Genomic DNA, 27439 nt, shown 5'->3' on the forward strand with positions numbered 1-27439 from the left:
GTTTCCTTAGTGGTGGTGGTATGGCTTTTCCTGCACATGTAGTTGATACGCATGAAGAGCCTTCATCTATTCGTGATATTCCGGTGGTTAGTGAATTCGAAGACGTTTATCTGGATGAGTTACCGGGTGTTCCGGTGGAAAGACAAGTTGAATTTCGCATTGAGTTGGTCCCGGGGTATAGTCCCATTGCTAAAACTGCGTATCGTTTATGTGACGACCCGAAATTTTTTGACCAAATTTAAACTTAATCTTTAAATGATTTAATGTTTCCGACACGATAAGCAAAGTCTATTAAACATAATCTCAAAATTTTTGAACTATTTTATTAGGATCATTTGACCTTTGACAATTCCTGACGATTCATGAACAGTTATGAGTAAATGAATATGTGAGATGACCCGTCGTAATCAGTAAGGATGAATACAATAACATATGAATACATTGCGAGGTATTTGACCTCTATATGATAGATTTTACAAACATTGCATTCGTTTTTAAAAGACAACTTTCATTACATCAAAAGATGTAACGACCCGGATTTTTTCGATCGTTTTACACTTATAAGATTAATATTTACATAAATTAAACCTTACCAACATGATAAGCAATCTAAATTGTTGAGACTTATGTTTTTGAAAAGAGTTTTACACAACGTTTGACCGTCCAATTTGACCGATGATATCACGAACTATATAACATACGATAATTATACGTTTGTGTATATATATGTATTTTTATATATTTAACATGATCTAAGAATGTTTTAACATCTCATTGTGTACTAATAAGAATGAGTTATAAGTATATTTTGAGACTACTAACTTAAGTTTTCAAAACGATAACTATATGTGACGTTCTTCGACTTAAATACTTAAAACTTATAATGCTTATACATGTATCGTATAGATATGTATTTTATCACTTTTAAAGGATTTATATACATAAAACAATATAAGTATATTTACAAAAGATAGCTATATTTGAATCCTCGTTCCGCTATATTTGAATCCTCGTTCCGTTTTCTCAAGATTTTTATACGTATATCTAGGGTATATGTACCCGTATCATACCCAGCTTCTATACGTATTTACTATTGGTATATACACATCACAATCACTTTATTAGTAGCCATGAGTTAGCCAATTTTGGATCTTAGCATGCATGATTAATCAATTTGGCATATTATAAGACTTTTGCACAATATTACAAATTTATACATCTTTTCACCACCATTTATACTCCATTCCATTTTCATTTTTACTACACATTTTCTCTAACCAAAAACACACTCTTAGGAACCTTAAGTGTTCTTCACAATCTCAGAAAATAACCATGAAGATCTAGCTTCAAAAACAACCCTTAATCATCATAAGAAAATCCATTCAAGAACACTTCAAAAATCCTTCCAAGTAAACAAGTTTACTTCCAACCTTTCAATCCAACTCCACCACTCTTTTGATTCTAGGATTTTTCTCATCTCTTATAGTAACTTTGTCCAAGTAACTTGAGGCAGTAACCTTATTCATAATCTTATTCAATTCATATTCATATAGCTATCTTATTTTGTGGTATAAAATTTTAACAACAAGAACATAGTTTGAATGATTTCAAACTTGTTCGTAAACTAAATAGATCCTTCTAACTTGACTTTTAAAACACTTCAATAACTGTAATATATCATAATGATATGCTAACTTAACAGGATATAACTTGGTTTTACAAAGAACACCTTAAAAACTGAATCTACGTCATCGGAGTGCAACCGGGGGCTGTTTTGGGTTGGATAATTAAAAACCATCTTAAGCTTTGAATTCGAAGTTCATATTCTGGAAAAATTATATTTCTTATGAATATGTTAAAACATAAAAATTTCATGGTTTAACTCAAAGTGTAAGTATTTTTAGAAAAATGATCATTAAATGTTGTTTTTATGATGGAAAATGATCACTTTCATAAGTTTCACCAAAGTTTGACCTATAACCTGTGATTTCGAATACAACCTAAGGTATTTTCAGTTCATATTCTTAAAATTTGACTCGATCCAAGGAAGTGGCAAGTTGAACCAACAAAAACGGAGTTGTAATGAAGAAACTACGACTAAAACAAGATCGGGTATCCGAAGCTAGTTTAGCTACGAAAATATTTGGAGAAAAATTAAATTAATCATATATTTTCTAATTAATATGATATTTCATATATATTTACTTATGATTTGATTTTATATATTTCAGGACCACCCGTAAACAACACGAGAAGATTAATCATAAGACCTCATGATTGTACGCAACACGTCATTTGACAACACGGTACTTTATGTACGCAACACGTCACTTGACAACATGGTACCATGGGTCGAGATTAATTCTGATCAATACGAATACGATGGGGTCTTTATTTATTTTATTTAAGCAACTAATTGTGGACCACTAACATCGGACTGCTAACTACGGACTAAGAAAATATTAAAAGTATTAAAAGTATATATATATATATATATATATATATATATATATATATATATATATATATATATATATATATATATATATATATATATATATATATATATTTATATTTATATATATATATATAACGATTACTTGAAAAGAAAATATGTTGATATATTATATATATGGTTAGGTTTGTGATATCAATCGGAGACCAAGTTGTGTTTATTACCTTCAAGGCAAAACGTGAGTATATAGTCCCACTTTTAAACTCTAAATATTTCGGGATGAAAATACATGCATTTTATGATTTACGTTATGGATACAAGTGATTAAAAATATATATTCTACGTTGAGTTGTACCACTGGTGTAGTGACCCGAACTTTTCCATGTTTATATATATTAATTGAGATTGATATTTACATGATTAAATGTTTCCAACATGTTAAGCAATCAAACTTGTTAAGACTTAATTAATTGAAATATGTTTCATATAGACAATTGACCACCCAAGTTGACCGGCGATTCACGAACGTTAAAACTTGTAAAAACGGCATGACGATATATATATATGGATATACATATGGTTAACATGAGATTATGATAAGTAAGTATCTCCATAAGTATATTAACAATGAGTTATATACATATAAACAAGACTACTAACTTAAGGATTTCGAAACGAGACATATATGTAACGATTATCGTTGTAACGACATTTAAATGTATATATATCATATTAAGATATATTAATATATCATAATATCATGATAATATAATAATTTAACATCTCATTAGATATAATAAACAATGGGTTAACAACATTAATTGAGATCGTTAACTTAAAGGTTTCAAAACAACACTTACATGTAACGACTTACGATGACTTAACGACTCAGTTAAAATGTATATACATGTAGTGTATTTAGATGTATTAAAATACTTTTGGAAGACTTCAAGACATATATCAAAACACTCATACTTAACGAAAATGGTTACAGTTACTTTTCCATTCTTTTCTTTCATCAAGAATTCTAGTCGTATTCTTACCCGTATTATACACAGCTTCAAAACGTACTTACTATGAGTATATACCAATAGGAACTAGCATGGGATTCCACTCTTGATTATGTCATGTATGACTAATCAATTTTAACTTCTACCATGAGCTAGTCAACTAACTAGAACTCCTTTTAACTCCACTCACCACTCACCAATTACCACTCATCATTCACTCCATTTCACTTCCAATTCTCTTTCTAATTCTCTCTCAACACACACACACTATTATGAACTCATCTAAGATCAAGAATCACTTCAAGAACACTTCAAAAATCCCTTCAAGTTTACTAATTTACTTCCAAGCTTTCTAATCCATTCCAAGAAATCATCTAAGATCAAGAAACCTTTGTTATATATAGTAGGTTATCTTTCTTATTCAAGGTAATATTCATATTCAAACTTTGATTCAATTTCTATAACTATAAACTATCTTAATTCGAGTAAAAAAATCTTACTTGAACTTGTTTTTGTGTCATGATCCTACTTCAAGAACTTTCAAGCCATCCAAGATCCTTTGAAGCTAGATAATTTCTTGTCACTTCCAGTAGGTTTACCTACTAAACTTGAGGTAGTAGTGATGTTCATAACATCATTCGATTCATATATATAAAACTATCTTATTCGAAGGTTTAAACTCGTAATCACTAGAACATAGTTTAGTTAATTCTAAACTTGTTCGCAAACAAAAGTTAATCCTTCTAACTTGACTTTTAAAATTTACTACACACATGTTCTATATCTATATGATATGCTAACTTAATGATTTAAAACCTGGAAACACGAAAAACACCGTAAAACCGGATTTACGCCGTCGTAGTAACACCGCGGGCTGTTTTGGGTTAGTTAATTAAAAACTATGATAAACTTTGAGTTAAAAGTTGTTATTCTGAGAAAATGATTTTTATTATGAACATGAAACTATATCCAAAAATTATTGTTAAACTCAAAGTGGAAATATGTTTTCTAAAATGGTCATCTAGACGTCGTTCTTTCGACTGAAATGACTACCTTTACAAAAACGACTTGTAACTTATTTTTCCGACTATAAACCTATACTTTTCTGTTTATATTCATAAAATAGAGTTCAATATGAAACCATAGCAATTTGATTCACTCAAAACGGATTTAAAATGAAGAAGTTATGGGTAAAACAAGATTGGATAATTTTTCTCATTTTAGCTACGTGAAAATTGGTAACAAATCTATTCCAACCATAACTTAATCAACTTGTATTGTATATTATGTAATCTTGAGATACCATAGACACGTATACAATGTTTCGACCTATCATGTCGACACATCTATATATATTTCGGAACAACCATAGACACTCTATATGTGAATGTTGGAGTTAGCTATACAGGGTTGAGGTTGATTCCAAAATATATATAGTTTGAGTTGTGATCAATACTGAGATACGTATATACTGGGTCGTGGATTGATTCAAGATAATATTTATCGATTTATTTCTGTACATCTAACTGTGGACAACTAGTTGTAGGTTACTAACGAGGACAGCTGACTTAATAAACTTAAAACATCAAAATATATTAAAAGTGTTGTAAATATATTTTGAACATACTTTGATATATATGTATATATTGTTATAGGTTCGTGAATCAACCAGTGGCCAAGTCTTACTTCCCGACGAAGTAAAAATCTGTGAAAGTGAGTTATAGTCCCACTTTTAAAATCTAATATTTTTGGGATGAGAATACATGCAGGTTTTATAAATGATTTACAAAATAGACACAAGTACGTGAAACTACATTCTATGGTTGAATTATTGAAATCGAATATGCCCCTTTTTATTAAGTCTGGTAATCTAAGAATTAGGGAACAGACACCCTAATTGACGCGAATCCTAAAGATAGATCTATTGGACCTAACAAACCCCATCCAAAGTACCGGATGCTTTAGTACTTCGAAATTTATATCATATCCGAAGGGTGTCCCGGAATGATGGGGATATTCTAATATATGCATCTTGTTAATGTCGGTTACCAGGTGTTCACCATATGAATGATTTTTATCTCTATGTATGGGATGTGTATTGAAATATGAAATCTTGTGGTCTATTGTTACGATTTGATATATATAGGTTAAACCTATAACTCACCAACATTTTTGTTGACGTTTAAAGCATGTTTATTCTCAGGTGAATATTAAGAGCTTCCGCTGTTGCATACTAAAATAAGGACAAGATTTGGAGTCCATGTTTGTATGATATTGTGTAAAAACTGCATTCAAGAAACTGATTTCGATGTAACATATTTGTATTGTAAACCATTATGTAATGGTCGTGTGTAAACAGGATATTTTAGATATCATTATTTGATAATCTACGTAAAGCTTTTTAAACCTTTATTTATGAAATAAAGGTTATGGTTTGTTTTAAAAATGAATGCAGTCTTTGAAAAACGTCTCATATAGAGGTCAAAACCTCGCAACGAAATCAATTAATATGGAACATTTTTAATCAATAAGAACGGGACATTTCAGTTGGTATCCGAGCGTTGGTCTTAGAGAACCAGAAAATTTGCATTAGTGTGTCTTATCGAGTTTGTTATGATGCATTAGTGAGTCTGGACTTCGACAGTGTTTTCTTTAAAAATGATTGCTTAACATTTTTGTTGGAAACTATATATTTTTAACATATGAATATTATGTGATATATTAATCTCTTAACGTGTTTGATATTATGTGATACATGTCTACCTCTAGAACAAGTCCCATTGACTCACCTAATAATAATGAAGAGTCAAATGTAAATTGGAATGATTCGTGGACTGATTCACAAGTTCCTGAAGAGGAACCGGAAGAAGAGTCGGAACCGGAAGAAGAGTCGGAACCGGAAGAAGAATCGAAACCGGAAGAAGAATCGGAACCGGAAGAAGAAATAGAACCGGTGGGGGAAATAATAAAACGGTTAAGTAAAAGAGAATCCTCAACCAACCGACCAAGGTTAATTATGGTCAATGGTGTTTCCGCCAAGGAAGCAAAATATTGGGAGGATTACCAATTCTCCGATGAATTGGATTTCGACGAGAATTCCGATGATGTTATAGAAATTACCCCAACTGAATTTAAAAAGGCAAAAGAAAATAATAAGGGAAAGGGCATAAAAATAGAGAAATCTAATTCCAACCCCGATGAACTTTATATGTATCGTCAACCCCCGAAGTCCTTAAGTTGTAACAATGACCCGGGAACCTCTAAACCACCAGGTTTTTCTAAACCAATGTGGATAACGACGGCTCGTATTAGGGGAACATCATATATCCCTAGAAACTTGGCAAAACGAACCAAAACCGAAGAAGAAGAAACGAGCGAGTCAGAATAAGATAGTTGTATTCGTGTGGTGTAATATATGTAATATAGTGTTCTTATGCTTTATGATATATGTAAAAATTGCTTGTATTAATAAGTATTTTTTTATGAATCTAACTCTTGTCTATTTTACAGTTTAAAAACACAAAATGGATAGACAACCCAATATTTTAAGAGACCTACCGGGAGACATGATTGATGAAATCTTGTCTAGAGTCGGCCAGAATTCCTCAGCACAACTATTTAAGGCGAGATCAGTTTGTAAGACATTCGAAGAACGTTCCAAGAATGTCTTGGTTTATAAGAGACTTTCGTTTGAAAGATGAGGGATAGCACATTGGGAAACCCATAAGTTACGATGTGTTTACTTTGACGCATATATTGCGGGGAACCCAAATGCTATTTTACGCAACGGGTTAAGAAATTATTTTGACTCAATATATCCGAATATTGGACTTCGTGATTTAGAAAAAGCGGCTAACATGCAACATAAAGAAGCATGTTATGCTTACGGATTAGTAATGTTCGCTTCTCACCAAAGTGAGAACAAGAACATCGGGCTACAACTATTAAACAAAATGTTTCCACAAGTGACGGAGTCGGTAATTAGGGTAAGAAATGAGGTTTTTAGATTGTTACGGGACTGTTGGACATTACGTAACCCTCGTCCCTTTGACGACGTTACAACACGCTGTCTTATCAACGGCCATAACGGTTATGTTCCACAAGACCAAGGATGGGAAGTAGTCCTAGTAAAACCAGAATGCATGACTTGTTTCTGGATGTATGAATTACGTGTCTTTATTGCCTTTGCTGAACGACTTGTGTACTAGCTAGAATTATCTTCACAACTATCTTGTATCAAAGTTATTGTGTGCTATATTTCATGCTTTATGTAAAATAAGCGGTATTGTAAGTTTGTAAAATATTGTATAAAAGTTTGAACGCGAAATATTATTATAATCAGTTTTTCATATAGAATTGTAGTAGTTGAATTGTATATTAGCTACTAAGTATGAACTTAACGGGTAGGTACTACCCGAATTTAAACATATAAAACGCTAATATGAAGAAAAAGCTTTTATAAATGAGTTCATATTATGCTACGAAATACTATTAACTACTCTTAATATTCTGTATGATTAACTTGTTCCATTTGACTATTTTGAAGGAAATGGCACCGACTACTCGACACACCGTGAATATGAATGAAGAGGAATTCCGTACTTTTCTAGCTTCAAACACCGAGGTCAATAAGCTCAAGACAGAACTTAGAGGGTTACGAACCTAAGGATTTGATATTACCACGTACGAAAGACGATTCACAGAATTGTGCCTATTGTGTCCGGGAGCATTCGAAGATGAGGAAGAGAAGATCGACGCATTTGTGAAAGGATTACCAGAAAGAATCCAAGAAGATATAAGTTCACACGAGCCCGCCTCTATACAACAGGCATGTAGAATGGCTCACAAACTAGTGAACCAGATTGAAGAAAGAATTAAAGAACAGACTGCTGAAGAGGCCAATGTAAAGCAAGTCAAAAGAAAGTGGGAGGATAACGGTGATAAGAATCACCAATACAACAACAACAGCAATTACAACAATAATCGCAACAATTATCCCAACAATCGCAACATCAATCGCAACTACAACAAACTGCCCAACAACAACAACAACAACAGCAACAGCAACTACAACAATCATCCCAACAACAATAATAACCGCAACAACAACAACAATCAGAAGCAGCTATGCCAAAGGTGTGAAAAGTATCACTCGGGGTTCTGCACCAAATTTTGCAACAAGTGTAAAAGAAATGGTCATAGCGCGGCGAAGTGTGAGGTTTACGGACCAGGGATTAATATAACGAAAGGAACAAATGGTGTCGGAACGAGTAATGGCGGAGCAAGTAGTGTCGGAGCAAGTTATGCCAATGTAGTTTGTTATAAATGTGGAAAACCGGGCCACATTATTAGAAATTGCCCGAACCAGGAGAACACGAATGGACAAGGCCGCGGAAGAGTTTTCAATATTAATGCGGCAGAGGCACAGGAAGACCCGGAGCTTGTTACGGGTACGTTTCTTATTGACAATAAATCTGCTTACGTTTTATTTGATTCGGGTGCGGATAGAAGCTATATGAGTAGAGATTTTTGTGCTAAATTAAGTTGTCCATTGACGCCTTTGGATAGTAAATTTTTACTCGAATTAGCAAATGGTAAATTAATTTCAGCAGATAATATATGTCAGAATCGAGAAATTAAACTGGTTAGCGAAACATTTAAGATTGATTTGATACCAGTAGAGTTAGGGAGTTTTGATGTGATAATCGGTATGGACTGGTTGAAAGAAGTGAAAGCAGAGATCGTCTGTTACAAAAATGCAATTCGCATTATACGAGAAAAAGGAAAACCCTTAATGGTGTACGGAGAAAAGGGCAACACGAAGCTACATCTTATTAGTAATTTGAAGGCACAAAAACTAATAAGAAAAGGTTGCTACGCTGTTCTAGCACACGTCGAGAAAATACAAACTGAAGAAAAGAGCATCAATGATGTTCCCATTGCAAAAGAATTTCCCGATGTATTTCTGAAAGAATTACCGGGATTACCCCCACATCGATCCGTTGAATTTCAAATAGATCTTGTACCAGGAGCTGCACCAATAGCTCGTGCTCCTTACAGACTCGCACCCAGCGAAATGAAAGAACTGCAAAGCCAATTACAAGAACTTTTAGAGCGTGGCTTCATTCGACCAAGCACATCACCGTGGGGAGCTCCTGTCTTGTTTGTCAAGAAGAAAGATGGTACATTCAGGTTGTGTATCGACTACTGAGAGTTGAACAAACTTACCATCAAGAATCGCTACCCATTACCGAGAATCGACGACTTATTTGATCAACTACAAGGCTCGTCTGTTTATTCAAAGATTGACTTACGTTCCGGGTATCATCAAATGCGGGTGAAAGAAGATGATATTCCAAAGACTGCTTTCAGAACACGTTACGGTCATTACGAGTTTATGGTCATGCCGTTTGGTTTAACTAATGCACCAGCTGTGTTCATGGACCTTATGAACCGAGTGTGTGGACCATACCTTGACAAGTTTGTCATTGTTTTCATTGATGACATACTTATTTACTCAAAGAATGACCAAGAACACGGTGAACATTTGAGAAAGGTGTTAGAAGTATTGAGGAAGGAAGAATTGTACGCTAAGTTTTCAATGTGTGCATTTTGGTTGGAAGAAGTTCAATTCCTCGGTCACATAGTGAACAAAGAAGGTATTAAGGTGGATCCGGCAAAGATAGAAACTGTTGAAAAGTGGGAAACCCCGAAAACTCCGAAACACATACGCCAGTTTTTAGGACTAGCTGGTTACTACAGAAGGTTCATCCAAGACTTTTCCAGAATAGCAAAACCCTTGACTGCATTAACGCATAAAGGGAAGAAATTTGAATGGAATGATGAACAAGAGAAAGCGTTTCAGTTATTGAAGAAAAAGCTAACTACGGCACCTATATTGTCATTGCCTGAAGGGAATGATGATTTTGTGATTTATTGTGACGCATCAAAGCAAGGTCTCGGTTGTGTATTAATGCAACGAACGAAGGTGATTGCTTATGCGTCTAGACAATTGAAGATTCACGAAAAAAATTATACGACGCATGATTTGGAATTAGGCGCGGTTGTTTTTGCATTAAAGACTTGGAGGCACTACTTATATGGGGTCAAAAGTATTATATATACCGACCACAAAAGTCTTCAACACATATTTAATCAGAAACAACTGAATATGAGGCAGCGTAGGTGGATTGAATTATTGAATGATTACGACTTTGAGATTCGTTACCACCCGGGGAAGGCAAATGTGGTAGCCGATGCCTTGAGCAGGAAGGACAGAGAACCCATTCGAGTAAAATCTATGAGTATAATGATTCATAATAACCTTACTACTCAAATAAAGGAGGCGCAACAAGGAGTTTTAAAAGAGGGAAATTTAAAGTATGAAATACCCAAAGGATCGGAGAAGCATCTTAATATTCGGAAAGACGGAACCCGGTATAGGGCTGAAAGGATTTGGGTACCAAAATTTGGAGATATGAGAGAAATGGTACTTAGAGAAGCTCATAAAACCAGATACTCAATACATCCTGGAACGGGGAAGATGTACAAGGATCTCAAGAAACATTTTTGGTGGCCGGGTATGAAAGCCAATGTTGCTAAATACGTAGGAGAATGTTTGACGTGTTCTAAGGTCAAAGCTGAGCATCAGAAACCATCAGGTCTACTTCAACAACCCAAAATCCCAGAATGGAAATGGGAAAACATTACCATGGATTTCATCACTAAATTGCCAAGGACTGCAAGTGGTTTTGATACTATTTGGGTAATAGTTGATCGTCTCACCAAATCAGCACACTTCCTGCCAATAAGAGAAGATGACAAGATGGAGAAGTTAGCACGACTGTATTTGAAGGAAGTCATGTCCACACATGGAATACCAATCTCTATTATCTCTGATAGGGATGGCAGATTTATTTCAAGATTCTGGCAGACATTACAGCAAGCATTAGGAACTCGTCTAGACATGAGTACTGCCTATCATCCACAAACTGATGGGCAGAGTGAAAGGACGATACAAACGCTTGAAGACATACTACGAGCATGTGTTATTGATTTCGGAAAGAGTTGGGATCGACATCTACCGTTAGCAGAATTTTCCTACAACAACAGCTACCATTCAAGCATTGAGATGGCGCCGTTTGAAGCACTTTATGGTAGAAAGTGCAGGTCTCCGATTTGTTGGAGTGAAGTGGGGGATAGACAGATTACGGGTCCGGAGATTATACAAGAAACTACCGAGAAGATCATCCAAATTCAACAACGGTTGAAAACCGCCCAAAGTCGACAAAAGAGCTACGCTGACATTAAAAGAAAAGATATAGAATTTGAAATTGGAGAGATGGTCATGCTTAAAGTTGCACCTTGGAAAGGCGTTGTTCGATTTGGTAAATGAGGGAAATTAAATCCAAGGTATATTGGACCATTCAAGATTATTGATCGTGTAGGACCAGTAGCTTACCGACTTGAGTTACCTCAACAACTCGCGGCTGTACATAACACTTTCCACGTCTCGAATTTGAAGAAATGTTTTGCTAAAGAAGATCTCACTATTCCGTTAGATGAAATCCAAATCAACGAAAAACTTCAATTCATCGAAGAACCCGTCGAAATAATGGATCGTGAGGTTAAAAGACTTAAGCAAAACAAGATACCAATTGTTAAGGTTCGATGGAATTCTCGTAGAGGACCCGAGTTCACCTGGGAGCGTGAAGATCAGATGAAGAAGAAATACCCGCATCTCTTTCCAGAAGATTCGTCAACACCTTCAACAGCTTAAAATTTCGGGACGAAATGTATTTAACGGGTAGGTACTGTAGTGACCCGAACTTTTCCATGTTTATATATATTAATTGAGATTGATATTTACATGATTAAATGTTTCCAACATATTAAGCAATCAAACTTGTTAAGACTTTATTAATTGAAATAGGTTTCATATAGACAATTGACTACCCAAGTTGACCGGTGATTCACGAACGTTAAAACTTGTAAAAACTATATGATGACATATATATGGTTATATATATAGTTAACATGATATTATGATAAGTAAACATATCATTAAGTATATTAACAATGAACTACATATGTAAAAACAAGACTACTAACTTAATGATTTTGAAACGAGACATATATGTAACGATTATCGTTGTAACGACATTTAATGTATATATATCATATTAAGAGATATTCGTACATCATAATATCATGATAATATAATAATTTAAAATCTCTTTTGATATTATAAACATTGGGTTAACAACATTTAACAAGATCGTTAACCTAAAGGTTTCAAAACAACATTTACATGTAACGACTAACGATGACTTAACGACTCAGTTAAAATGTATATACATGTAGTGTTTTAATATGTATTCATACACTTTTGAAAGACTTCAAGACACTTATCAAAATACTTCTACTTAACAAAAATGCTTACAATTACATCCTCGTTCAGTTTCATCAACAATTCTACTTGTATGCACCCGTATTCGTACTCGTACAATACACAGCTTTTAGATGTATGTACTATTGGTATATACACTCTAATGATCAGCTCTTAGCAGCCCATGTGAGTCACCTAACACATGTGGGAACCATCATTTGGCAACTAGCATGAAATATCTCATAAAATTACAAAAATATGAGTAATCATTCATGACTTATTTACATGAAAACAAAATTACATATCCTTTATATCTAATCCATACACCAACGACCAAAAACATCTACAAACACTTTCATTCGTCAATTTTCTTCATCTAATTGATCTCTCTCAAGTTCTATCTTCAAGTTCTAAGTGTTCTTCATAAATTCCAAAAGTTCTAGTTTCATAAAATCAAGAATACTTTCAAGTTTGCTAGCTCACTTCCAATCTTGTAAGGTGATCATCCAACCTCAAGAAATCTTTGTTTCTTACAGTAGGTTATCATTCTAATACAAGGTAATAATCATATTCAAACTTTGGTTCAATTTCTATAACTATAACAATCTTATTTCAAGTGATGATCTTACTTGAACTTGTTTTCGTGTCATGATTCTGCTTCAAGAACTTCGAGCCATCCAAGGATCCATTGAAGCTAGATCTATTTTTCTCTTTTCCAGTAGGTTTATCCAAGGAACTTAAGGTAGTAATGATGTTCATAACATCATTCTATTCATACATATAAAGCTATCTTATTCGAAGGTTTAAACTTGTAATCACTAGAACATAGTTTAGTTAATTCTAAACTTGTTCGCAAATAAAAGTTAATCCTTCTAACTTGACTTTTAAAATCAACTAAACACATGTTCTATATCTGTATGATATGCTAACTTAATGATTTAAAACCTGGAAACACGAAAAACACCGTAAAACCGGATTTACGCCGTCGTAGTAACACCGCGGGCTGTTTTGGGTTAGTTAATTAAAAACTATGATAAACTTTGATTTAAAAGTTGTTATTCTGAGAAAATGATTTTTATTATGAACATGAAACTATATCCAAAAATTATGGTTAAACTCAAAGTGGAAGTATGTTTTCTAAAATGGTCATCTAGACGTCGTTCTTTCGACTGAAATGACTACCTTTACAAAAACGACTTGTAACTTATTTTTCTGACTATAAACCTATACTTTTTATATTTAGATTCATAAAATAGAGTTCAATATGAAACCATAGCAATTTGATTCACTCAAAACGGATTTAAAATGAAGAAGTTATGGGTAAAACAAGATTGGATAATTTTTCTCATTTTAGCTACGTGAAAATTGGTAACAAATCTATTCCAACCATAACTTAATCTACTTGTATTGTATATTATGTAATCTTGAGATACCATAGACACGTATACAATGTTTCGACCTATCATGTCGACACATCTATATATATTTCGGAACAACCATAGACACTCTATATGTGAATGTTGGAGTTAGCTATACAGGGTTGATGTTGATTCTAAAATATATATAGTTTGAGTTGTGATCAATACTGAGATACGTATACACTGGGTCGTGGATTGATTCAAGATAATATTTATCGATTTATTTCTGTACATCTAACTGTGGACAACTAGTTGTAGGTTACTAACGAGGACAGCTGACTTAATAAACTTAAAACATCAAAATATATTAAAAGTGTTGTAAATATATTTTGAACATACTTTGATATATATGTATATATTATTATAGGTTCGTGAATCAACCAGTGGCCAAGTCTTACTTCCCGACGAAGTAAAAAATCTGTGAAAGTGAGTTATAGTCCCACTTTTAAAATCTAATATTTTTGGGATGAGAATACATGCAGGTTTTATAAATGATTTACAAAGTAGACACAAGTACGTGAAACTACATTTTATGGTTGAATTATCGAAATCGAATATGCCCCTTTTTATTAAGTCTGGTAATCTAAGAATTAGGGAACAGACACCCTAATTGACGCGAATCCTAAAGATAGATCTATTGGGCCTAACAAACCCCATCCAAAGAACCGGATGCTTTAGTACTTCGAAATTTATATCATATCCGAAGGGTGTCCCGGAATGATGGGGATATTCTTATATATGCATCTTGTTAATGTCGGTTACCAGGTGTTCACCATATGAATGATTTTTATCTCTATGTATGGGATGTGTATTGAAATATGAAATCTTGTGGTCTATTATTATGATTTGATATATATAGGTTAAACCTATAACTCACCAACATTTTTGTTGACGTTTTAAGCATGTTTATTCTCAGGTGATTATTAAGAGCTTCCGCTGTCGCATACTTAAATAAGGACGAGATTTGGAGTCCATGCTTGTATGATATTGTGTAAAAACTGCATTCAAGAAACTTATTTTGTTGTAACATATTTGTATTGTAAACCATTATGTAATGGTCGTGTGTAAACAGGATATTTTAGATTATCATTATTTGATAATCTACGTAAAGCTTTTTAAACCTTTATTGATGAAATAAAGGTTATGGTTTGTTTTAAAATGAATGCAGTCTTTAAAAAACGTCTCATATAGAGGTCAAAACCTCGCAACGAAATCAATTAATATGGAACGTTTTTAATCAATAAGAACGGGACATTTCAAAGATCATGCTTCACCGATCACAACACCGGATGAAGTCAGCGGACCCGAAGATCATGCTTCACCGATATAACACCACGCTCATGATGAAGTCAGCGGACCCCGAAAGTCATGCTCCACCAATCACGTATTCCCATGATGAAGTCAGCGGACCCTAAAGATCATGCTTCATCAAACAACCATACCATAATCGAGCAAGAACCACCTATACCAAACATAGGTACCAAACAATAATTCTCCACAATAGAACCCGACACACACCTCCCTTAACTGGAGGATTTCACCTTGCTCGCCAAACACGTCCATTATCTCTCAACGAGATTTACCACGTTACCACCTCGGTGATGATTCAAATCCAAACCATAAGTACAATTTATCCGAAATTGTACTCTACCACAAATCGACCAAACCAGGTCTCGACAACATTTTTCGGATCTACCAAAAGCATAATCCGAAATCTCACACTAAAACTTTCTCGTGCGGGAGTGTAACTCCCCCACTTAGAACCATGTTCCATATCCACAACTCGTACAACCGCACAATGCTACCACAGGTAGACTTTACCAACAATTGGGCTCACACGACCCATTACCACATCTTGCTCCAACCTTGAGCACACGAAGGATTTTAACCAACCCTTAAACACTTTGTACGAAAAGTGTACCGCAACACAATTGGAGTCGAACACCACGCTAGTAGGTATAAAAGAGGCACCTAATGTCGCGTCATAAAGACTCCATTACCAACACACATCGAGATTTAAAACACTTGATCTCAAGGGTTCCCACCAACCGACGAACCTCATGATTCGTCACTTCAACATAAAAGCGAACACGCGCTTAACAACCAAACACCAAAACCATTTCCGTGGCTTGGTAGAAACGTTTCCCAAATACTAAGGAATGCTTGGTTGCACCAAGTCTTACGCCCTTCGCCCGTCAATCAAACATCAACATAGGGTACTTCCATTAGGAACGTCACCCATAGCATAACATGCACAACAAAGGCACGCAACTCAAACTCAAACGACATTTAATAAATAATCAAAAGACATATTTATCAAAATTAAACGTACCTTAACGTCTCCTGGCCGCACCCGTCCCCGCTAACTTGGGACATTCCGACTTACGACTGTAGTGACCCGAACTTTTCCATGTTTATATATATTAATTGAGATTGATATTTACATGATTAAATGTTTCCAACATGTTAAGCAATCAAACTTGTTAAGACTTGATTAATTGAAATATGTTTCATATAGACAATTGACCACCCAAGTTGACCGGTGATTCACGAACGTTAAAACTTGTAAAAACTATATGATGACATATATATGGATATATATATAGTTAACATGATACTATGATACGTAAACATATCATTAAGTATATTAACAATGAACTACATATGTAAAAACAAGACTACTAACTTAATGATTTTTAAACGAGACATATATGTAACGATTATCGTTGTAAAGACATTTAATGTATATATATCATATTAAGAGATATTCATACATGATAATATCATGATAATATAATAATTTAAAATCTCATTTGATATTATAAACATTGGGTTAACAACATTTAACAAGATCGTTAACCTAAAGGTTTCAAAACAACACTTACATGTAACGACTAACGATGACTTAACGACTCAGTTAAAATGTATATACATGTAGTGTTTTAATATGTATTTATACACTTTTGAAAGACTTCAATACACTTATCAAAATACTTCTACTTAACAAAAATGCTTACAATTACATCCTCGTTCAGTTTCATCAACAATTCTACTCGTATGCACCAGTATTTGTACTCGTACAATACACAGCTTTTAGATGTATGTACTATTGGTATATACACTCCAATGATCAGCTCTTAGCAGCCCATGTGAGGCACCTAACACATGTGGGAACCATCATTTGGCAAATAGCATGAAATATCTCATAAAATTACAAAAATATGAGTAATCATTCATGACTTATTTACATGAAAACAAAATTACATATCCTTTATATCTAATCCATACACCAACGACCAAAAACACCTACAAACACTTTCATTCTTCAATTTTCTTCATCTAATTGATCTCTCTCAAGTTCTATCTTCAAGTTCTAAGTGTTCTTCATATATTCTACAAGTTCTAGTTACATAAAATCAAGAATACTTTCAAGTTTGCTAGCTCACTTCCAATCTTGTAAGGTGATCATCCAACCTCAAGAAATCTTTGTTTCTTACACTAGGTTATCATTCTAATACAAGGTAATAATCATATTCAAACTTTGGTTCAATTTCTATAACTATAACAATCTTATTTCAAGTGATGATCTTACTTGAACTTGTTTTCGTGTCATGATTCTGCTTCAAGAACTTCGAGCCATCCAAGGATCCATTGAAGCTAGATCCATTTTTCTCTTTTCCAGTAGGTTTATCCAAGGAACTTAAGTTAGTAATGATGTTCATAACATCATTCGATTCATACATTTAAAGCTATCTTATTCGAAGGTTTAAACTTGTAATCACTAGAACATAGTTTAGTTAATTCTAAACTTGTTCGCAAACAAAAGTTAATCCTTCTAACTTGACTTTTAAAATCAACTAAACACATGTTCTATATCTGTATGATATGCTAACTTAATGATTTAAAACCTGGAAACACGAAAAACACCGTAAAACCGGATTTACGCCGTCGTAGTAACACCGCGGGCTGTTTTGGGTTAGTTAATTAAAAACTATGATAAACTTTGATTTAAAAGTTGTTATTCTGAGAAAATGATTTTTATTATGAACATGAAACTATATCCAAAAATTATGGTTAAACTCAAAGTGGAAGTATGTTTTCTAAAATGGTCATCTAGACGTCGTTCTTTCGACTGAAATGACTACCTTTACAAAAACGACTTGTAACTTATTTTTCCGATGATAAACCTATACTTTTTCTGTTTAGATTCATAAAATAGACTTCAATATGAAACCATAGCAATTTGATTCACTCAAAACGGATTTAAAATGAAGAAGTTATGGGTAAAACAAGATTGGATAATTTTTCTCATTTAGCTACGTGAAAATTGGTAACAAATCTATTCCAACCATAACTTAATCAACTTGTATTGTATATTATGTAATCTTGAGATACCATAGACATGTATACAATGTTTCGACCTATCATGTCGACACATCTATATATATTTCGGAACAACCATAGACACTCTATATGTGAATGTTGGAGTTAGCTATACAGGGTTGAGGTTGATTCCAAAATATATATAGTTTGAGTTGTGATCAATACTGAGATACGTATACACTGGGTCGTGGATTGAATCAAGATAATATTTATCGATTTATTTCTGTACATCTAACTGTGGACAACTAGTTGTAGGTTACTAACGAGGACAGCTGACTTAATAAACTTAAAACATCAAAATATATTAAAAGTGTTGTAAATATATTTTGAACATACTTTGATATATATGTATATATTGTTATAGGTTCGTGAATCAACCAGTGGCCAAGTCTTACTTCCCGATGAAGTAAAAATCTGTGAAAGTGAGTTATAGTCCCACTTTTAAAATCTAATATTTTTGGGATGAGAATACATGCAGGTTTTATAAATGATTTACAAAATAGACACAAGTACGTGAAACTACATTCTATGGTTGAATTATTGAAATCGAATATGCCCATTTTTATTAAGTCTGGTAATCTAAGAATTAGGGAACAGACACCCTAATTGACGCGAATCCTAAAGATAGATCTATTGGGCCTAACAAACCCCATCCAAAGTACCAGATGCTTTAGTACTTCGAAATTTATATCATATCCGAAGGGTGTCCCGGAATGATGGGGATATTCTAATATATGCATCTTGTTAATGTCGGTTACCAGGTGTTCACCATATGAATGATTTTTATCTCTATGTATGGGATGTGTATTGAAATATGAAATCTTGTGGTCTATTATTATGATTTGATATATATAGGTTAAACCTATAATTCACCAACATTTTTGTTGACGTTTTAAGCATGTTTATTCTCAGGTGATTATTAAGAGCTTCCGCTGTCGCATACTTAAATAAGGACGAGATTTGGAGTCCATGCTTGTATGATATTGTGTAAAAACTGCATTCAAGAAACTTATTTTGTTGTAACATATTTGTATTGTAAACCATTATGTAATGGTCGTGTGTAAACAGGATATTTTAGATTATCATTATTTGATAATCTACGTAAAGCTTTTTAAAACCTTTATCTATGAAATAAAGGTTATGGTTTGTTTTAAAAATGAATGCAGTCTTTGAAAAACGTCTCATATAGAGGTCAAAACCTCGCAACGAAATCAATTAATATGGAACGTTTTTTAATCAATAAGAACGGGACATTTCAGTTGGTATCAGAGCGTTGGTCTTAGAGAACCAGAATTTTGCATTAGTGTGTCTTATCGAGTTGTTAGGATGCATTATTGAGTCTAGACTTCGACCGTGTTTACTTGAAAAATGATTGCTTAACAAATTTTGTTGGAAACTATATATTTTTAACATGTGAATATTATGTGATATATTAATCTCTTAACGCGTTTGATATTATGTGATAGATGTCTACCTCTAGAACAAGTCCCATTGACTCACCTAATAATAATGAAGAGTCAAATGTAAATTGGAATGATTCGTGGACTGATTCACAAGTTCCCGAAGAGGAACCGGAAGAAGAGTCGGAACCGGAAGAAGAATCGGAACCGGAAGAAGAATCGGAACCGGATGAAGAAATAGAACCGGTGGGGGAAATAATAAAACGGTTAAGTAAAAGAAAATCCTCAACCAACCGACCAAGGTTAATTATGGTCAATGGTGTTTCCGCCAAGAAAGCAAAATATTGGGAGGATTACCAATTCTCCGATGAATCGGATTCCGACGAGAATTCCGATGATGTTATAGAAATTACCCCAACTGAATTTAAAAAGGCAAAAGAAAATAATAAGGGAAAGGGCATAAAAATAGAGAAATCTAATTCCAACCTCGATGAACTTTATATGTATCGTCAACCCCCGAAGTCCTTAAGTTGTAACAATGACCCGGGAACCTCTAAACCACCAGGTTTTTCTAAACCAATGTGGATAACGACGGCTCGTATTAGGGGAACATCATATATCCCTAGAAACTTGGCAAAACGAACTAAAACCGAAGAAGAAGAAATAAGCGAGTCGGAATAAGATAGTTGTATTCGTGTGGTGTAATATAAATAATATAGTGTGCTTATGCTTTATGATATATGTAAAAATTGCTTGTATTAATAAGTATTTTTTTTATGAATCTAACTCTTGTCTATTTTATAGTATAAAAACACAAAATGGATAGATAACCCAATATTTTAAGAGACCTACCCGGAGACATGATTGATGAAATCTTGTCTAGAGTCGGTCAGAATTCTTCGTCACAACTATTTAAGGCAAGATCAGTTTGTAAGACATTCGAAGAACGTTCCAAGAATGCCTTGGTTTATAAAAGGCTTTCGTTCGAAAGATGGGGGATATCACATTGGGAAATCCATAAGTTACGATGTGTTTACTTTGACGCATATATTGCGGGGAGCCCAAATGCTATTTTACGCAATGGGTTAAGAAATTATTTTGACTCAATATATCCGAATATTGGACTTCGTGATTTAGAAAAAGCGGCTAACATGCAACATAAAGAAGCATGTTATGCTTACGGATTAGTAATGTTCGCTTCTCACCAAAGTGAGAACAAGAACATACAACTATTAAACAAAACGTTCCCACAAGTGACGGAGTCGGTAATTGGGGTAAGACATTAGGTTTTTAGATTGTTACGGGACTGTTGGACATTACGTAACCCTCGTCCCTTTGACGACGTTACAACACGCTGTCTTATCAACGGCCATAACGGTTATGTTCCACAAGACCAAGGATGGGAAGTAGTCCTAGTAAAACCAGAATGCATGACTTGTTTCTGGATGTATGAATTACGTGTCTTTATTGCCTTTGCTGAACGACTTGTGTACTAGATAGAATTATCTTCACAACCATCTTGTATCAAATTTATTGTGTGCTATATTTCATGCTATATGTAAAATAAGCGGTATTGTAAGTTTGTAAAATATTGTGTAAAAGTTTGAACGCGAAATATTATTATAATCAGTTTTTCATATAGAATTGTAGTAGTTGAATTGTATATTAGCTACTAAGTATGAACTTAACGGGTAGGTACTACCCGAATTTAAACTTATAAAACGCTAATATGAAGAAAAAGCTTTTATAAATGAGTTCATATTATGCTGCGAAATACTATTAACTACTCTTGATATTCTGTATGATTAACTTGTTCCATTTGACTATTTTGAAGGAAATGGCACCGACTACTCGACACACCGTGAATATGAATGAAGAGGAATTCCGTACTTTTCTAGCTTCAAACATAGCCGCAGTACAGGCTGCGCTACATACCAACAATAACCTTGGATCTAGCAGTACAGGAAATCGTGTAGGATGCACCTACAAAGAATTCACTGCCTGCAAACCTTTGGAATTTGATGGAACCGAAGGACCGATCGGATTGAAACGGTGGACCGAGAAGGTCGAATCGGTGTTTGCCATAAGTAAGTGTACTGAAGAAGACAAAGTAAAGTACGCTATGCATACCTTCACAGGTTCAGCGTTAACCTAGTGGAATACCTATCTAGAGCAAGTGGGACAAGACGATGCGTACGCACTACCGTGGTCAGCATTCAAGCACTTGATGAACGAGAAGTACCGTCCCAGAACCGAGGTCAATAAGCTCAAGACAGAACTTAGAGGGTTACGAACCCAAGGATTTGATATTACCACGTATGAAAGACGATTCACAGAATTGTGCCTATTGTGTCCGGGAGCGTTCGAAGATGAGGAAGAGAAGATCGACGCTTTTGTGAAAGGATTACCGGAAAGAATCCAAGAAGATATAAGTTCACACGAGCCCGCCTCCATACAACAGGCATGTAGAATGGCTCACAAACTAGTGAACCAGATTGAAGAAAGAATTAAAGAACAGACTGCTGAAGAGGCCAATGTGAAGCAAGTCAAAAGAAAGTGGGAGGAAAACGGTGATAAGAATCACCAATATAACAACAACAGCAATTACAACAATAATCGCAACAATTATCCCAACAATCGCAACTACAACAAACGGCCCAACAACAACAACAACAACAACAGCAACTACAACAATCATCCCAACAACAATAATAACCGCAACAACAACAACAACAATCAGAAGCAGCTATGCCAAAGGTGTGAAAAGTATCACTCGGGGTTTTGCACCAAATTTTGCAATAAGTGTAAAAGAAATGGTCATAGCGCGGCGAAGTGTGAGGTCTACGGACCAGGGGTTAATAGAACGAAAGGAACAAATGCTGTCGGAACGAGTAATGGTGGAGCAAGTAGTGTCGGAGCAAGTTATGCCAATGTAGTTTGTTATAAATGTGGAAAACCGGGCCACATTATTAGAAATTGCCCGAACCAGGAGAACACGAATGGACAAGGCCGCGGAAGAGTTTTCAATATTAATGCGGCAGAGGCACAGGAAGACCCGGAGCTTGTTACGGGTACGTTTCTTATTGACAATAAATCTGCTTACGTTTTATTTGATTCGGGTGCGGATAGAAGCTATATGAGTAGAGATTTTTGTGCTAAATTATGTTGTCCATTGACGCCTTTGGATAGTAAATTTTTACTCGAATTAGCAAATGGTAAATTAATTTCAGCAGATAATATATGTCGGAATCGAGAAATTAAACTGGTTAGCGAAACATTTAAGATTGATTTGATACCAGTAGAGTTAGGGAGTTTTGATGTGATAATCGGTATGGATTGGTTGAAAGAAGTGAAAGCAGAGATCGTTTGTTACAAAAATGCAATTCGCATTATACGAGAAAAAAGAAAACCCTTAATGGTGTACGGAGAAAAGGGCAACACGAAGCTACATCTTATTAGTAATTTGAAGGCACAAAAACTAATAAGAAAAGGTTGCTATGCTGTTCTAGCACACGTCGAGAAAGTACAAACTGAAGAAAAGAGCATCAATGATGTTCCCATTGCAAAAGAATTTCCCGATGTATTTCCGAAAGAATTACCAGGATTACCCCCACATCGATCCGTTGAATTTCAAATAGATCTTGTACCAGGAGCTGCACCAATAGCTCGTGCTCCTTACAGACTCGCACCCAGCGAGATGAAAGAACTGCAAAGCCAATTACAAGAACTTTTAGAGCGTGGTTTCATTCGACCAAGCACATCACCGTGGGGAGCTCCTGTTTTGTTTGTCAAGAAGAAAGATGGTACATTCAGGTTGTGTATCGACTACCGAGAGTTGAACAAACTTACCATCAAGAACCGCTACCCACTACCGAGAATCGACGACTTATTTGATCAACTACAAGGCTCGTCTGTTTATTCAAAGATTGACTTACGTTCCGGGTATCATCAAATGCGGGTGAAAGAAGATGATATTCCAAAGACTGCTTTCAGAACACGTTACGGTCATTACGAGTTTATGGTCATGCCGTTTGGTTTAACTAATGCACCAGCTGTGTTCATGGACCTTATGAACCGAGTGTGTGGACCATACCTTGACAAGTTTGTCATTGTTTTCATTGATGACATACTTATTTACTCAAAGAATGACCAAGAACACGGTGAACATTTGAGAAAGGTGTTAGAAGTATTGATGAAGGAAGAATTGTACGCTAAGTTTTCAAAGTGTGCATTTTGGTTGGAAGAAGTTCAATTCCTCGGTCACATAGTGAACAAAGAAGGTATTAAGGTGGATCCGGCAAAGATAGAAACTGTTGAAAAGTGGGAAATCCCGAAAACTCCGAAACACATACGCCAGTTTTTAGGACTAGCTGGTTACTACAGAAGGTTCATCCAAGACTTTTCCAGAATAGCAAAACCCTTGACTGCATTAACGCATAAAGGGAATAAATTTGAATGGAATGATGAACAAGAGAAAGCCTTTCAGTTATTGAAGAAAAAGCTAACTACGGCACCTATATTGTCATTGCCTGAAGGGAATGATGATTTTGTGATTTATTGTGACGCATCAAAGCAAGGTCTCGGTTGTGTATTAATGCAACGAACGAAGGTGATTGCTTATGCGTCTAGACAATTGAAGATTCACGAACAAAATTATACGACGCATGATTTGGAATTAGGCGCGGTTGTTTTTGCATTAAAGACTTGGAGGCACTACTTATATGGGGTCAAAAGTATTATATATACCGACCACAAAAGTCTTCAACACATATTTAATCAGAAACAACTGAATATGAGGCAGCGTAGGTGGATTGAATTGTTGAATGATTACAACTTTGAGATTCGTTACCACCCGGGGAAGGCAAATGTGGTAGCCGATGCCTTGAGCAGGAAAGACAGAGAACCCATTCGAGTAAAATCTATGAATATAATGATTCATAATAACCTTACTACTCAAATAAAGGAGGCGCAACAAGGGGTTTTAAAAGAGGGAAATTTAAAGGATGAAATACCCAAGGGATCGGAGAAGCATCTTAATATTCGGGAAGACGGAACCCGGTATAGGGCTGAAAGGATTTGGGTACCAAAATTTGGAGATATGAGAGAAATGGTACTTAGAGAAGCTCATAAAACCAGATACTCAATACATCCTGGAACGGGGAAGATGTACAAGGATCTTAAGAAACATTTTTGGTGGCCGGGTATGAAAGCTGATGTTGCTAAATACGTAGGAGAATGTTTGACGTGTTCTAAGGTCAAAGCTGAGCATCAGAAACCATCAGGTCTACTTCAACAACCCGAAATCCCGAAATAGAAATGGGAAAACATTACCATGGATTTCATCACTAAATTGCCAAGGACTGCAAGTGGTTTTGATACTATTTGGGTAATAGTTGATCGTCTCACCAAATCAGCACACTTCCTGCCAATAAGAGAAGATGACAAGATGGAGAAGTTAGCACGACTGTATTTGAAGGAAGTCGTCTCCAGACATGGAATACCAATCTCTATTATCTCTGATAGGGATGGCAGATTTATTTCAAGATTCTGGCAGACATTACAGCAAGCATTAGGAACTCGTCTAGACATGAGTACTGCCTATCATCCACAAACGGATGGGCAGAGCGAAAGGACGATACAAACGCTTGAAGACATGCTACGAGCATGTGTTATTGATTTCGGAAACAGTTGGGATCGACATCTACCGTTAGCAGAATTTTCCTACAACAACAGCTATCATTCAAGCATTGAGATGGCGCCATTTGAAGCACTTTATGGTAGAAAGTGCAGGTCTCCGATTTGTTGGAGTGAAGTGGGGGATAGACAGATTACGAGTCCGGAGATTATACAAGAAACTACCGAGAAGATCATCCAAATTCAACAACGGTTGAAAACCGCCCAAAGTCGACAAAAGAGCTATGCTGACATTAAAAGAAAAGATATAGAATTTGAAATTGGAGAGATGGTCATGCTTAAAGTTGCACCTTGGAAAGGCGTTGTTCGATTTGGTAAACGAGGGAAATTAAATCCAAGGTATATTGGACCATTCAAGATTATTGATCGTGTCGGACCAGTAGCTTACCGACTTGAGTTACCTCAACAACTCGCGACTATACATAACACTTTCCACGTCTCGAATTTGAAGAAATGTTTTGCTAAAGAAGATCTCACTATTCCGTTAGATGAAATCCAAATCAACGAAAAACTTCAATTCATCGAAGAACCCGTCGAAATAATAGATCGCGAGGTTAAAAGACTTAAGCAAAACAAGATACCAATTGTTAAGGTTCGATGGAATGCTCGTAGAGGACCCGAGTTCACCTGGGAGCGTGAAGATCAGATGAAGAAGAAATACCCGCATCTATTTCTAGAAGATTCGTCAACACCTTCAACTGTTTAAAATTTCGGGACGAAATTTATTTAACGGGTAGGTACTGTAGTGACCCGAACTTTTCCATGTTTATATATATTAATTGAGATTGATATTTACATGATTAAATGTTTCCAACATGTTAAGCAATCAAACTTGTTAAGACTTGATTAATTGAAATATGTTTCATATAGACAATTGACCACCCAAGTTGACCGGTGATTCACGAACGTTAAAACTTGTAAAAACTATATGATGACATATATATGGATATATATATAGTTAACATGATACTATGATAAGTAAACATATCATTAAGTATATTAACAATGAACTACATATGTAAAAACAAGACTACTAACTTAATGATTTTTAAAAGAGACATATATGTAACGATTATCGTTGTAAAGACATTTAATGTATATATATCATATTAAGAGATATTCATACATGATAATATCATGATAATATAATAATTTAAAATCTCATTTGATATCATAAACATTGGGTTAACAACATTTAACAAGATCGTTAACCTAAAGGTTTCAAATCAACACTTACATGTAACGACTAACGATGACTTAACGACTCAGTTAAAATGTATATACATGTAGTGTTTTAATATGTATTTATACACTTTTGAAAGACTTCAATACACTTATCAAAATACTTCTACTTAACAAAAATGCTTACAATTACATCCTCGTTCAGTTTCATCAACAATTCTACTCGTATGCACCCGTATTTGTACTCGTACAATACACAGCTTTTAGATGTATGTACTATTGGTATATACACTCCAATGATCAGCTCTTAGCGGCCCATGTGAGTCACCTAACACATGTGGGAACCATCATTTGGCAACTAGCATGAAATATCTCATAAAATGACAAAAATATGAGTAATCATTCATGACTTATTTACATGAAAACAAAATTACATATCCTTTATATCTAATCCATATACCAACGACCAAAAACACCTACAAACACTTTCACTCTTCAATTTTTTTCAT

This window comes from Rutidosis leptorrhynchoides, chromosome 11, assembly GCF_046630445.1.
Source record: "Rutidosis leptorrhynchoides isolate AG116_Rl617_1_P2 chromosome 11, CSIRO_AGI_Rlap_v1, whole genome shotgun sequence".
In the NCBI taxonomy this organism is placed as follows: Eukaryota; Viridiplantae; Streptophyta; class Magnoliopsida; order Asterales; family Asteraceae; genus Rutidosis; species Rutidosis leptorrhynchoides.